This window comes from Ambystoma mexicanum, unplaced genomic scaffold (genome assembly GCF_040938575.1).
Source record: "Ambystoma mexicanum isolate Mex_15411 unplaced genomic scaffold, UKY_AmexF1_1 Mex_scaf69, whole genome shotgun sequence".
NCBI classification, from domain to species: Eukaryota; Metazoa; Chordata; class Amphibia; order Caudata; family Ambystomatidae; genus Ambystoma; species Ambystoma mexicanum.
In genome coordinates, this window is record NW_027182487.1 from 443782 (window position 1) to 457631 (window position 13850).

Below are 13850 nucleotides of genomic sequence, written 5' to 3' on the forward strand. Positions count from 1 at the left end.
AATCATACCTCTGGGGATTCCCACAGATGTCCTCTTTTCGAAAATGCATGGGGTTCCCCGTTTTCCTTGGTGGCTTGGACACCCGAGGCCCATATCTGTACATTGTGCCGGTCGGCAGAATGTCTGAGATTTCCCTCTGAAAACAGACTTGGGGTTACTTGTGTTTTAGGCTTTCACCTTGGCGGCCAGGTAGGTGCACCCACACATGTGAGGTACCGTTTTCATCGGGACATCTATGGGAACGCGTGACGGTAGGCCATATGTTGTTGGGGGCGTGTTTCGATGGGTGCGTCAAGCGAAATGTGCGGAAAATGCGTTTTTTTTACCCAAATTTCGGACTTTGCAGGGGTGTCTGGGTAAAAAATTTTGGGGCGATGTGCGCAAATCATACCTCTGGGGATTCCCACGGGTGTCCTCTTTTCGAAAATGCATGGGGTTCCCGTTTTCCTTGGTGGCTTGGACACCCGAGGCCCATATCTGTACCTTGTGCCGGTCGGCAGAATGTCTGAGATTTCCCTCTGAAAACAGACTTGGGGTTACTTGTGTTTTAGGCTTTCACCTTGGCGGCCAGGTAGGTGCACCCACACATGTGAGGTACCGTTTTCATCGGGACACCTGTGGGAACGCGTGACGGTAGGCCATGTGTTGTTGGGGGCGTGTTTCGATGGGTGTGTCAAGCGTAATGTGCGGAAAATGCGTTTTTTTCCCCAAATTTCGGACTTTGCAGGGCTGTCTGGGTAATAAAATCTGGGCCGATGTGCGCAAATCATACATCTGCAGATTCCCACGGGTGTCCTCTTTTCGGAAATGCATGGGGTTCCCTGTTTTCCGCGGTGGCTTGGACACCCGAGGCCCATATCTGTACATTGTGCCGGTCGGCAGAATGTCTGAGATTTCCCTCTGAAAACAGACTTGAGGTTACTTGTGTTTTAGGCTTTCCCCTTGGCGGCCAGGTAGGTGCACCCACACATGTGAGGTACCGTTTTCATCAGGGCACCTGTGGGAACGCGTGACAGTAGGCCATGTGTTGTTGGGGGCGTGTTTCGATGGGTGCGTCAAGCGAAATGTGCGGAAAATGCGTTTTTTCCCCAAATTTTGGACTTTGCGGGGTTGTCTGGGTAAAAAATTCTGGGGCGATGTGTGCACATCATACCTCTGTGGATTCCCACGGGTGTCCTCTTTTCGAAAATGCATGGGGTTCCCCGTTTTCCTTGGTGGCTTGGACTCCCGAGGCCCATATCTGTACGTTGTGCCGGTCGGCAGAATGTTTGAGATTTCCCTCTGAAAACAGACTTGGGGTTACTTGTGTTTAAGGCTTTCCCCTTGGCGGCCAGGTAGGTGCACCCACACATGTGAGGTACCGTTTTCATCAGGACACCTGTGGGAACGTGTGACAGTAGGCCATGTGTTGTTGGGGGCGTGTTTCGATGGATGCGTCAAGCGAAATGTGCGGAAAATGCGTTTTTTCCCCCAAATTTCGGACTTTGCAGGGGTGTCGGGGTAATAAAATCTGGGCCGATGTGCGCAAATCATACCTCTGCGGATTCCCACGGGTGTCCTCTTTTCGGAAATGCATGGGGTTCCCTGTTTTCCTCGGTGGCTTGGACACCCGAGGCCCATATCTGTACGTTGTGCCGGTCGGCAGAATGTCTGAGATTTCCCTCTGAAAACAGACTTGGGGTTACTTGTGTTTTAGGCTTTCCCCTTGGCGGCCAGGTAGGTGCACCCACACATGTGAGGTACCGTTTTCATCAGGACACCTGTGGGAATGTGTGACGGTAGGCCATGTGTTATTGGGGGAGTGTTTCGATGGGTGCGTCGAGCGAAATGTGCAGAAAAAGTGTTTTTTTCCCGACATTTCAGACTTTGCGGGGCTGTCTAAAAAAATTCTGGGGCGATGTCCGCAAATAATACCTCTGCGGATTCCCACGGGTGTCCTCTTTTCGGAAATGCATGGGGTTCCCTGTTTTCCTCGGTGGCTTGGACACCCGAGGCCCATATCTGTATGTTGTGCCGGTCGGCAGAATGTCTGAGATTTCGCTCTGAAAACAGAGTTGGGGTTACTTGTGTTTTAGGCTTTCCCCTTGGCGGCCAGGTAGGTGCACCCACACATGTGAGGTACCGTTTTCATTGGGACACCTGTGGGAACGCGAGACGGTAGGCCATGTGTTGTTGGGGGCGTGTTTTGATGGGTGCGTCGAGCAAAATGTGCAGAAAAAGTGTTTTTTTCCCGACATTTCAGACTTTGCGGGGCTGTCTGGGTAAAAAATTCTGCGGCGATGTGCGCAAATCATACCTCTGCGGATTCCCACGCGTGTCCTCTTTTCGGAAATGCATGGGGTTCCCTGTTTTCCTTAGTGGCTTGGACACCCGAGGCCCATATCTGTACGTTGTGCCGGTCAGCAGAATGTCTGAGATTTCCCTCTGAAAACAGACTTGTGGTTACTTGTGTTTTAGGCTTTCCCCTTGGCAGCTAGGTAGGTGCACCCACACATGTGAGGTACCGTTTTCATCAGGACACCCGTGGGAACGCATGACGGTAGGCCATGTGTTGTTGGGGGTGTGTTTCGATGGGTGTGTCAAGCGAAGTTTTCGGAAAATGCGTTTTTTCCCCCGAATTTCGGACTTTGCAGGGGTGTCTGGGTAAAAAATTCTGGGGCGATGTGCGCAAATCATACCTCTGGGGATTCCCACAGATGTCCTCTTTTCGAAAATGCATGGGGTTCCCCGTTTTCCTTGGTGGCTTGGACACCCGAGGCCCATATCTGTACGTTGTGCCGGTCGGCAGAATGTCTGAGATTTCCCTCTGAAAACAGACTTGGGGTTACTTGTGTTTTAGGCTTTCCCCTTGGCGGCCAGGTAGGTTCACCCACACTTGTGAGGTACCGTTTTCATCGGGACACCTGTGGGAACGCGTGACGGTAGGCCATGTGTTGTTGGGGGCGTGTTTCGATGGGTGCGTCAAGCGAAATGTGCGGAAAATGTGTTTTTTTCCCCAAATTTTGGACTTTGCAGGGGTGTCTGGGTAAAAAATTATGGGGCGATGTCCGCAAATCATACCTCTGCGGATTCCCATGGCTGTCCTCTTTTCGGAAATGCATGGGGTTCCCTGTTTTCCTCGGTGGCTTGGACACCCGAGGCCCATATCTGTACGTTGTGCCGGTCGGCAGAATGTCTGAGATTTTGCTCTGAAAACAGACTTGGGGTTACTTGTGTTTTAGGCTTTCCCCTTGGCGGCCAGGTAGGTGCACCCACACATGTGAGGTACCGTTTTCATCGGGACACCTGTGGGAACGCGTGACGGTAGGCCATGTGTTGTTGGGGGCGTGCTTTGATGGGTGCGTTGAGCAAAATGTGCAGAAAAAGTGTTTTTTCCAGACATTTCGGACTTTGCGGGGCTGTCTGGGTAAAAAATTCTGGGGCGATGTGCGCAAATAATACCTCTGCGGATTCCCACGGGTGTCCTCTTTTCAGAAATGCATGGGGTTCCCTGTTTTCCTCGGTGGCTTGGACACCCGAGGCCCATATCTGTACGTTGTGCCGGTCGGCAGAATGTCTGAGATTTTGCTCTGAAAACAGACTTGGGGTTACTTGTGTTTTAGGCTTTCCCCTTGGCGGCCAGGTAGGTGCACCCACACATGTGAGGTACCGTTTTCATCGGGACACCTGTGGGAACGCGTGACGGTAGGCCATGTGTTGTTGGGGGCGTGCTTTGATGGGTGCGTTGAGCAAAATGTGCAGAAAAAGTGTTTTTTCCAGACATTTCGGACTTTGCGGGGCTGTCTGGGTAAAAAATTCTGGGGCGATGTGCGCAAATAATACCTCTGCGGATTCCCACGGGTGTCCTCTTTTCAGAAATGCATGGGGTTCCCTGTTTTCCTCGGTGGCTTGGACACCCGAGGCCCATATCTGTACGTTGTGCCGGTCGGCAGAATGTCTGAGATTTCGCTCTGAAAACAGACTTGGGGCTACTTGTGTTTTAGGCTTTCCCCTTGGCGGCCAGGTAGGTGCACCCACACATTTGGGGTGCCGTTTTCATCGGGACACCTGTGGGAACGTGGGACGGTAGGCCATGTGTTGTGTTTGTGTGGTTTTCATAACGTTTTGACCCATTTGCTAGTGCCCTTTGTCTCACAACCCTTTCTTTTCCCAAATGTGACCTACATTTAGTCGCTGCTTTAGCCACCATACACTTTTGTAACCTGCACAAGTCACCTACCCTTGAAAAGGTCTGCCTGTGCTCTTTCAAAAAATGTATGGCTGCCGTTCCTCACCACATTGGTTTTCCCAATTTACACATGCTAAGTGCATCTGGTCAGGCCGTGAGCGTAAAACTCCTGTGTACCATGGCTCAGTGTTTGGCTTGTGGTATTGCTTGTTTTGTAAAAACACTACAAAAATGGTATGCTCTCCTAACTGCAAGAGTTGGGGTAATGTAGCGGAGCATTGCTTTTCTCAAAATTCATAGAAGCCATTGCCGTACCAAGCCAACCATGTCAACACATACCTTTTTTTTCAGTCATTTTCCCGCATTTCCCCCATTCGATGGCAGTTTCCCCTACCTAGTTGTTGCCTGACCTATGCAAATCACCCCTTCCTAAACTTGGCATTTTGTCTACTTTTCAGAAATATATGCCTTTCTGTCCTCCAATTTGGCTTTCCTGCCCTTTTCTTCCATTCCGTCCATGCATGTCCAATTGGCAAAAATGGCAAAAATCGCCTACTTCTCACAAAACGGTTGATAACCACATCAAAATAATTTTTTTCCATTTCCACTCAACCTGTTCCTGAAAGCCACGACATTGGGGAACTCAGCACAGCAAACCATTTGTTCCTAGCTCTTACAAGGAAAAAAACACAGGCTTCTTTGTACATCATTTTATTGGCATTTTTTGAAAAAACACAAACTTTTCACACTTTTTCCATATTTTCTCTCATCCCCCTACAGCAACCTGGGATTCCTGGGTGGCGTTACGACCGCCTACATGTGGGAAAAAAAGGAGCCAAATTTGGCCGAGATATCTCATGTAACAAAAAAGTTACAAGCCATTGAATGGCCACATACCAAAATCACCAAAAAAGGCCCTGGCACTGGGGAGAAATACCCATGGCACTTAAAGGGTTAAAGACTGTGTTACCAATGTCTATCATTGTTTTGTCTAGAGTAAGACCTTTTGATTTATGAATGGTGACTGCGTATGCAAGAGTTAGAGAAAATTGTTCTCTGCGTACATACATGTCTTTGAAGAGAAGGAAACGAGCTGTTGAGCATCCTATTCTTTTTACTTCTGAAAGGTTGTCAAAGAGAATATTGACAAACTGAATTTTGTTGTCAAGTGGGTATGTTTGAAAGCCAACAACTGTATCCAGTACTCCATTAAGTAGTCCTTGGTCCACGTCAAGGTTACGTTTAAGCATTACTCTGCAATTTAAGGATAATTTTAATATCTTTTCCAAGCCTTCTGTGTTTGAGATTGATTTTTCTAAACTATTTAGTCTTGCTGTGGCTTGGTCACACATGGGTAGTGTCATTCCATGTACATCTAGTTTGTCTGTGGCGCTAATTTCCATAATTGGTTGCATTTCTTTGCTTAACATTATTTCATTGAATTTGAAACAGCTTGCAAGAGTTGGCATTAAGGCCATACAATTGACATTTTTGTGGGCTAATTGTTCCATAACATCTGTAGCACATGCATTATCACCATAAAGTGCATGAATGTGCCAGGTTTTCAATATTGCTTCTGCTTCTCTAGAAAGTATACCAACTCTGATACTTTTTAAGATGTTGGCATAAGTGAGATCTGCAGATTGGCACATGTTTTCTGTTAATTCTCTGTATTGGAAATGTTGCCAAAGCTTGACATTTCCAATGCTGCCAACAGTTTTATGGCAGAGTTTGTGTCCTAATGTTTTAAAAATAGGCTCACCTTTTACAGGTGTCAATTGTAGAAGATCTCCGAAAACAATGATGTGTTTTCCTGCAGAGCTCTTCATAGTTTGTTTTGAGTACGTCTTGTAATCTGAGGTGAATCAAAGCCAACATTAGGTTGGACACCATGCTCACTTCATCTATTAGTAGCATTTTCATTTGTTTCAATAATCTGCGTACTTCCATTGCAGCTTCTGCAGAAAGTTTGTATTAATCTGACTTGTTTTGGTGTTCTACTGGCAGGAGTAGTAATCGGTGTAAAGTGACACCACCTATGTTGTAGGCAACTAAACCTGTGGGGGCAGTGAGAACAGCTGACAGTTTGTTGTTTGTCAATTGTTGAAGGAACTTACTGATGATTTTGATTAGGTATGTTTTGCCAGAACCAGCTTCACCACTGACATACAACCTAGTATAAGTTTGTAATTTTGGCAGGTGCATCCTTTGTTTTCATGTTGCACACCATGTGCAATTTCTTTTGTTATTTCTTGAAAAATGCTACGTTGCTCTTTGTTTAGTTTTGATTGTAGTGTAGTTAAGTCTTCTTTATCTTCATAGTGACACATGGTGTTTTCTACTTCTATCATAGCTAATTCTGCCCCATTTGTTATTAGTGGTTCTCCCAGTGTTCTTGGCTTCCTGTGACAGAAGGTTGACCACTGTCAGGAATGTCCTTATCTAGTTGGGCCTGGAGTTCTTCGTGTTGCTGTTCATTGTGCAACATTGTTTTGTACTGTGCAAAGTTTACATCAGTTATACTGCTTTCATTGGCTTTGAAAGCGTCTTCATATGAGTCATCTAGTATTTCTTCTTCTTTTCTCCATGGTTTGAAGAGTTGTAGCAGGGACATGTAATATATTTCTTTATGTTGAGGAGTCTTTAATGACAATTTGATATGATTAATTAAATTTGGTTTGGTGAGTTTTACTAAGCTGCCATCACAGTTTGTCACTTTGTATTTACGGTTTTGCTCATTAGGTTTTATATTATTTTTGTATGTGTAGTTTTGGGCTATGTGGTATAGACACATGGTTTCCAAAGTGGTACTCCTGTTTGGGTAATATGTGTCCAATAAATTGTTTTTTAAAATGTCTTGGCTGTTGGGATCATGTTTGGCTATTGTTTCTATATCTTCGTATGATTTTAGAACTCTTTTTCTAGATTTAGCTGGACCAAGACTTAGCCATACTATATTTGCAGATTTACCATACAATGCAGTACCAGTTAATCGATCAGCTGCTTCATAGGATCCACATTCTCTATGGGACAGCATTTTTATGCCCAAGCTGTATAATTTCTGAGACACTGTTTTATCTGATGACAGGTCATTCCAGAGGTCTTGGAGCTCTGTCTTTTCTGATTTGGTTAAGTATGTTGTGACATATTGTGCAACTGCAGTAGAATTGTCTGCAATGTACTCCACATCTATGTTTGCATTCCACAAGTGGGCAATGATTGCATTGTAATCATTGATATATTTTTCTTCTTCTTTTCTTTTTATGCAATATGTATTTTTAGGTGACTTACCTTTAACACTATGTCTAAGTGAAGACATGAGGTTGTTCACTTGACCTGTATTTGTAACTGGTCTAGGGAAACCAAATCGGCATTTGGTGTAGTATTTCCCTTTGTTTTTGTATTTGCGACGACAATATTTGCCAGATTTGTGTCTTTGGAATTGTAAGATTTTTGCATGAAGATCACTATTTGTGGATTCTGACGGAATTTCACAAGTGACATATTTTTCAATAAACTGTAAAACAGTGGCATCACTATCTTGACCAAATTTAGGAGCATCTTTAATCCATAAAAGCATATGGACATGTGGCGCTCCTCTGGCTTGGTATTCTTTTCTCCAAAAGAAGTGTTGCACTTCTCCAAGGGGAGGAACAGTTTTATTACAAATAAAATGTAGCATAGCAATGAAGCCATGGTGAAAATATCTAGAAACATTAACAGGACCCTGAGAACAAAGTTCTCCAGGTGTTAGTATATCTATGTTTGTTTTGTTTTCGTTTGATATGCGTAGGAAAGCATGTAAATCTTCCCATGCATATTCTGCGCAACTTAATGTAACAAACCAAGTGGGTGGGCCAAGGTTTCTGATCATACAACGTACATCTCCATGGCGTCGAAACCAGTACTCTTTAGTACCTCGCATATTTGCTAATAGATTTGTAAGATTTGCCTGTAAAACCTCATCTTTTTGTTGAACTTTTTGTAATAATTGTATGGCTGTCATATTTTGAAAGTGTGATCCTGATTTTAATATGTGTGCAACTCTGTAACATAAAGTTGCCAGTTCACTTTCAAAGAGTAGATGGAATATGTATTCCACATTTTGTCGAAATCTGGGATCTTCAGAATACATTTGTAATAAGCGATATTCTGATGCTGATATTTGAACAGGTCTATCATTGTATCTTCCTCTTTTGCCAGTAGGAAAGAGTAGAGGAAAAGCACGTGCTTCTATACTTTTTTTCCATATGCTGATTGGTGATCCTTTTGTTTCACGCATTTGGTACGTTTCCAGTGCATCTTCTATGGTGTCATTAGAGTGCAATGGGTGAATTTTATAATGGTCTAAAGTGTTTGCTATTGTAGCAGGATCTAGGAGCTCAAATTGACCAGTTTCTTGTGTCTCTTGAATTATTTCAGTTGTATCTTTCAAGTTTTCTTCGATATTAATTTCTTTGTAATAATCATTATTCTCTTTGAGATATTGCAGGGCTTCTCTAACTTTATGTAAATCTACCAGTTGTTGCCAAATTTATTTGTCTTTTGTAGGTACTCCATTTACCAAGATAATTAAAGATTGTTGCATTGGACGTTGCACTCCTAGAGTGTGCACATTTTCTTTTAGATCTAATGGTAAATACACTACTTTTCCACGAATACAGTTCACTAATTCAGAGGGAAGTCATTTTGCAGTTTTTGGTTGAAGGCGTATTATTGCTTGAAATGGATGGACTGTTTGAATTATGATGCTCTCATATAAATTAAGTTGTTGAAGGAGTTTTGGTAGTGGATGTAATTCCAAGTTATTTGAGATAGCACGTGAAGGAGTTTGGTTGTTGTCAAGTGTGGTAGTGCAGTAACTGCAAAGTATTATGGGGTCAGTTATTTCGTATTTTTTTTCTGCTATAAGGTAGAGAGCTAATTCAAACCATTTAGAATCTTCATTGTCTTCTATTTTGTATGAAAGGTCTATAGTTTTTGTGTTACTTTTATAAAACGTTCTGCGGCAACATACACACACGTGGTTTGGTACTTCAGCTGAAGTGCTTTGAAATTTTAGTATTTCTTTTTTGTATGTGTGTAGTGAAAGGTTACCATGTGCAGATTTGTTACGAAGTTGGTTGACAGCTAATTCATCTTGTAAGTGGGTTTCATTTCCAAAATATTTTTTCTGTATATACTCGATTTCTTCTAGTAGGTATTTTGGTGTACCATGTAGAAGAATGTTATTTAAATTGGCTAGTGCTAAAGCAGGACTTTTTGCATAATACAGTTTATAAACTAGATTTCTTATACTTGCATGATGGGTTGATATCCTTTTGAAATCATGGAAGGTTGTTTTGCAAGTAGGTCCTGTAATGCAGGCCTATGACTGTCCTTGCAGTCCTGTGTGCTTGTGTACTGGACAAGCATCCATACTTTGCAGTATTTTAATTTTGATTTTGTCTTTGCTTTTCACATATTGATTGAGGAATAGGCGTAAAGATTTGAACATTTTTTTGGGAATGTTACACATTGACGTGCATGGCCATGTGTAAATTAGATGTTCTGATTCAGTCGAATGGAGGGGTAAATCTAAGTTTTCAGGGCATAGTTTTGTAAGGAGTACTTCTTGTTCCATTATGGTGTATTAACTTTTTCATAACCTCGACCACTGCTATGTATGGCAATTGTATTTGTTTGCTTTTGTTTGTACGCTTCTTCATTAAAGTATGGTTCTGTGCTTGTAGTGTTACTCCATTCACCTCCACAGATATTTAAGAAGTTATTTCTGTTCATATTTCGTTTATTGAGAAGTCTTTTTTGAAATTTAGTTATTAGTTTTATTAGTGGTTTAATTCTGTTTAACACAACAATAAATAAGTGTCTTTTGAGAAGAATTGCACTGTCTATCAACGCTTCTAAGATTACTTTCCTACGATAGGTTTGAAGTGTTGAACCTGGTTTCTCTCCTGTTTTTATCAGATTTTGAAGGACTTTGTGACGGAACATTTTGGCTAATATACTTTTCTTGGTATGCTTACTTTGTACTATATCAAGATTTATAGAAGACGTTTTATGTGTAGTGATAGTTGATTTTCTGTTGATAGTGTTTTGGGTCGTTTTACTTTGTGATAGAGGAGGCAAAGTTTTTGCACTAGAAACTTCTTCTGTTTCACAACATGACTGTATTAGCTGTTGTGTTTCAATGTTTTTTTACAAATTCTGCTATAGATGGGTGTTTATGTTGGAGACTTTTCTTTTCATTTGCTCTACTTCTGCGTCCCTTTCTACGGAGTTGCTTTTTGGTGGGCATTCTTTAGCGTCTGTTGAAAAAAATACAGAAGGTATGGGTTGGGGTTTTCTGCAATGCATGTGTGTTGTGTGCATGATTGTTTGAGTAAGATGATAAAGATGTATGTAATGGTGTGTGATTGTGAATTGGGAAGTTGAACTACTAGGGATGGGTATTCTTCAATTAATGTGTTACTAAACTGGGGTTTAGATGTGTGGAGAAGAATAAATAATATAGGTAAAGCTATACAATTAAAACAGTTGTTTGTTCTACAACATCTACATTCTAGCGGCTGAGTTGGGTAATTTGTGTGCCGAAAAATAGGAATTTGAGTGCCATTCTGACAGGAGATCACTGTTTAAGACGGGGGGAATTCTGGTCAGAATGGTGCAGAATCTCTATTTTTAGGCACAGAGATACCATGAATGCACCGTACAGTGCGTGTGAGTTATACATCAAATATTATGGTAACAATCTACTTACTTTTTTTTTTCTTAGTTGTTCTTTGTAAATCAAAATCAGCTGCTTCTATTCAGGAGAATGGGCTACACTGAAATTGTAAAAGAAAGAAATTAGTAATTTGGTTGCTATATAGCACTGTTTTCATTTTAGACATAGATTTTTTTAAATTGAAATTCTCAGCGCCTTCCTGAAAACCATTAAAACTATATTATGACTAAGTGTAGGAAAGAAAATATCTTTACTATGGTTTGTGGAATTCATAATCTACCAACGTATACCACTATTCTTGTAACTAAGCTTTTCCACGTAATAGTGAGTCATTGTCATCATAGCTCTCAACCATGTGTGTCGCAAAGGCGGGTGAAATCACCTGATTTGGTTTTTGGCAGGTGAGACGCCCATTGGAATGAATGGGCGGGAGGCTTGGTGGGTGAGTCATTCATTTACAAGGCAGGGGACACCCGCCAAAAGCGTGTGAGTTGAGAGCTATGTGTCATAGCCTGCTTTTGCACGTAACAGTGAGTGAATGTCATAGTCTGCTTGTCCTATATAAATGTATGTAAGTACTTATATAAACGAAAAAAATTAAAATCAATTATGTGTTTGTACAAATATTATTGTTTGAGATTTGATCATAGAGTGTGTATGTTATTTTGTGTGATTATATGTCGTGTTCATATTTTATTTCAAAAATGTTATGTTAATAGTATTGGCATGTGTGTGTGTGTATGAAGAAATTAAATGATATAAAGGTTTGTTAGTGACAGGTCATTTTAGGACAATGAAACAATGATCGTCCATTCATTTTTCAGATTATAGAAGGTAAAAGTCGGTTAGAAAATGTGTTCATGTACTGCGTAGAAAATATGCATACCTGTACTTTCTGTTCATGTATATGGATATGGACCAAGCTGCAAGTAGAAATATTGGAGATTTGTATAGTATTTCTCGTAGATCGTGGTTGTCAATGGTATGAGAGATACACCGTACATTTGTAGTGCTGCTCTATTATGATGCAGTTACATGTAGAGTTATTTGATTTGATTGGTAGATGGTCATGTGATTGCTTAGCTACATCCAATGAGGGAATGGCACAGAGAGTGAAATCGAAATGGTAGAAGGGCTGTACATGTTACGATACGTTTGCGGACATGGCGGTAGTTCTAGGACACCGCGTATTACATCCAGGGAATTTGGGGAGGGGAGGTATGGAAATGAGATTGGATGAAGCAAGGGATTGGTCAGTAAAGTTTAGTGAGTGTGTTGTGCTAGAAGAGGTTTTCTCAGATATTGTTTTTGCAGAGAGAAGAACAGATAGCTATGGCTGAGTGTTTCAAAACACAGATTGTATGGATTTTGGGAGACTCGTGGATTCATTGGTTGAAGGTGCATGCAGAAAGCTGTGGAGTATCTATATGTCATCAATGACATTTGTGATGTCATCTTTGATGTCCTGGGTGTTAGTGTTAGCAGTGCACGGTGGTGGCGCGAGTTATGGTTGCTTATCTTACCATAACTGCCGAATTTCAGGGGGTTTTCGGTTTTACTTTGAACCATAACGTCCCTTTAACAACGTTTTTTCACTGAATTTCATAGGTTTTTAGTAGCGCGACTTAACCATAAAGTCCCTTTAACAAAGTTTTTTTACGGAATATATAAAAATATATATATGAGTATTTGTATGACCAATGCAGCACACACCACTAACGATATATAGAACCAGCGTGTGACCAATGTGTGGAGGGAGGTTTCAGGGAGGGGCTTGCATGCAAACACTCCCACTTCCCAGACCACAAGCAACTACATGGTTTCTATGTTACATGGTTTCTATGGTGGTACCAGAGGAAGCAGTCTACACTACGATGAATGACACATGAGAAAATTACCCCATGAGGACAATTACATGAAAACATGGACAATGATAGAGGATTGTTCAAACGCAGATGACTTGAAAACACATACTGAAAGGCCCAAGCAAAGGAAGTACAACACAAGGGAAGCTGCAGTGCCTCAGGTGTGCAAGAACAGAAGTGGGAGGACTGCCTGAATGCTGCAAGAACCACCAGCTATCCTTATATGGACAAGAGTTTGCAAGAGAAGAATAGGTGGAAGGCTGCAGGCATGCATAGCACAAGTGCTCCTGGCAGTTCCAGTGGAGATGGTGCAGAGAGAAAAGGATTAATACATCAAGAAGTGGCAATAGATTCTAGCTGCTTACACAGGTAGAAAACAAGGCAGGCCTCTGTTCAGAATGCCATCAAGAATGACACAATCATGTTGCCAGAATAAAGATTAAGTAAAGAGTGGATAGAAGAGAGGCTGTAGACGCATTCCAAGGGTCCATGGCTTGAGAAGAGGAGACAACAATATCTGCGTACCAACACTGGAAATGTTCCATAATGCCATTGGGCACACCAGCCTTCCCCAGCAGAGGAAGAAGAAGGTGCAGCAGCTGAGCAGGGTGAAGAATAGGAATTGACTTGGAACACAAACCAACCCAGAAGGAGCTGAAACAACTTGAGGGGGGTGATGAAAACAAGACAGCCATCAGTGGGGAAGGGCTTTGAGATTGTGGTCCAGGTCCGGTGGCTGGACAAGAGGGGGGACTGTCAACGGGGTCTCAAACCCCCCCAGCATACACCCAAGATGACGGATGCCACACACTTAAGCAGCCCCACAGGCCATAACCAGATGACATCACCAAAGTAATTATGAAAAGGCGACATGGCTGAACACACCTGCAGAGACATTAGCGAAGGTGCAAAACAACACACATGAATTGCTTGCTCACACCGAAAAAGCAATTATCAGAAAAATGGAAGCCACAGCTGCATTGAAAAGAATTGGGAAAGCTCAAAACACAGGACTGAGACCAGATACACTGACTTTTCTGAGAGATGCGAAACAGGCCTGGCAGCATGTTCAGCCCTACCAAGGACAATG